Genomic DNA, 2,174 nt, shown 5'->3' with positions numbered 1-2,174 from the left:
TACCGTAGCATCACATGTCCCAATGCAATATGAGTCGTCTATAACCTAATAAATGAAGCTTTGCATGACACCACACTTATGTTAATACCCACTATGAAGGTAGCAATATAGTCTAGAGATATGTGTATGTTACTAGTGTATGTTACTCTCCATTATGGCTAGTCCAAAAAAATTAACACACAATAAAGTCAGACTTGGGGAATGACACACATAGGCCTGTGCATGCAACTCTCACACCACACCAAACATCAAAACAAACACCGCAGCAGCATATCACTCCTTATTGGCACACGCTCGCAGATATCCCACCTTCTTGCCGACATCAGACATAGCACTCGTAGAGTTTGATGTCCATTTGCAGGCGGAAGTAATACAAGCCCTCCATGGCATCGGTGCAGAGCGTGGCGATGCCACGCGCCACGAAGAAGTCGTTGGTGCCGCCCATGATGGAGATGTCCCGTGTTTTCTCGCGCATGAGGTTGAGGGTGCCCTTGTACGCCGTGGAGTTGGAACATGAGTGAGAAGGTGAACCACGAGTTCAAGGACCCTTTCTTGTCGTAGAAGTAGACCCCTACGCGTGCCGCCGGCTGCTCCATCCCAACGGGCAGCGCCTTCCTTTTGGTCATGGGGTCGTCAAACACCACCAGCGTGCCGAAGTAGGTGCTATCGCTCAGCACCGTCAGTTTTGTGGCCACTGCCGACGTGGTGTTCACTGTGTTGTTGCCGCCGTCGTAGAGGATGTCATGGTACTAGAGCATCATCTTCTTGCACGGCTCATCGCCGCCGCTGGAGACGAGCTTCCTCCTACTGTGGGCGGCGCCCGCCAAGCCGAGAAGAAACACCACCACGACCACTATGGTCAGTGACAACTTGGAAGATGCCGTGAGGCCTTACATCTCTATGGCTACCCATAGTGGGAAGTATCATATACTAGTATATATCATGCATATGATACTAGTATATGATACTACGTTCATAGTGCACAGTATCATAGAGTAGTATCATAGATGATCTTATTTATTACCATGCATGACACAAAGTAGCATATCATTTAATATGATACGGTATCTACCTATGTTATTGTAACCCTCTCTCTCTTCTTTAGTTCTCTATCACATCAGTGTGTTTGCTATTCCCAAGTGCATGATACTAGCTAAGATAGCACCTCTATGGCCAGCCTACTAGGAGAAATATTATAGATAGGATTTTAGCAGTGGCGCGTTACAACTGCCCAATGCTACTGCTAGTTAGTGGTAGCGTTGTACATATACCAGCGCTACAGGTAGTGAAGTAGCAGTAGCGCTGGGCCGAGGGGCAGCACTACTGCTAAGTGTGTGCACGGGCTAGCAGGTGGACCCCCGTTAGCAGTCACTACAAAAAAAGACACTTCCATGATGATACGTGTTTGTCATAGTAGGTCACGTTTTCTGTCATGCATGTACATCCATGACGATTTTATGATAGAATCAAGATAGTCATACCTGTGCTGTCGTAGAAGTGTTCCATGACATTACCAAAATTATCATCACGGAAGTGTTCACTTCCATGATGATAAATGCCACGTCATGGAAGTGCTTTCGTCAAGGGTGACCGACACGTGACATCCACCGTAACGGAACACCGTTAAGCTATCGGATCCGGTTTTGGATCCGATAACCCGTTAACAGCCCAGACCAATGGGGATTTTCCACGTGTAAAATACTCATTGGCTGGAGGAAACACATGTTTGCTCACCGTTGGGACAAGTGTCACTCATCCAATGGGCGAGATGCGCCTATAATACATTGACACGTGGACCGGCCCAAAAGTGGCCCATAAAGATTAAATGGGCCGATCAACTAAAGGCCCACAAAATTTAGCAGGCCATAATGGGCCGGCCCAACAAATGGCCCACAAAATTTAGCGGGCCATAATGGGCCGGCCCAACAAATGGCCCACAAGATTTAGCGGCCCATAATGGGTCGGCCCAGCTAACGGCCCACAAGATTTTGCAGACCATAATGGGCCGGCCCAGCTAAAGGCTAAACATTCTCAGTTAAGGACCGTACGACTAGTGTCAAATCGGCCCATCAATGGCCCGTCCTAAACTTGTCATCATCGCGGCCCATGGTCACTTCTGGCCCGTTAACAGTCCGCTAAGAATTTGGGCCGAATTACGACCCGGTGTGTTTCCG

At 48.3% G+C, this 2,174-nt stretch overlaps 1 pseudogene; it reads right to left on the bottom strand.

The window, feature by feature from the left end:
* Positions 1-322: 322 nt before the first annotated feature.
* Positions 323-896, bottom strand: LOC123184929 (disease resistance response protein 206-like; annotated as a pseudogene).
* Positions 897-2,174: the final 1,278 nt, after the last annotated feature.

Source organism: Triticum aestivum, chromosome 2A (genome assembly GCF_018294505.1).
Source record: "Triticum aestivum cultivar Chinese Spring chromosome 2A, IWGSC CS RefSeq v2.1, whole genome shotgun sequence".
Classification (NCBI taxonomy): domain Eukaryota; kingdom Viridiplantae; phylum Streptophyta; class Magnoliopsida; order Poales; family Poaceae; genus Triticum; species Triticum aestivum.
The sequence above is the reverse complement of the archived record's forward strand: the minus strand, read 5'-3'. Positions and strand labels throughout refer to the sequence as shown.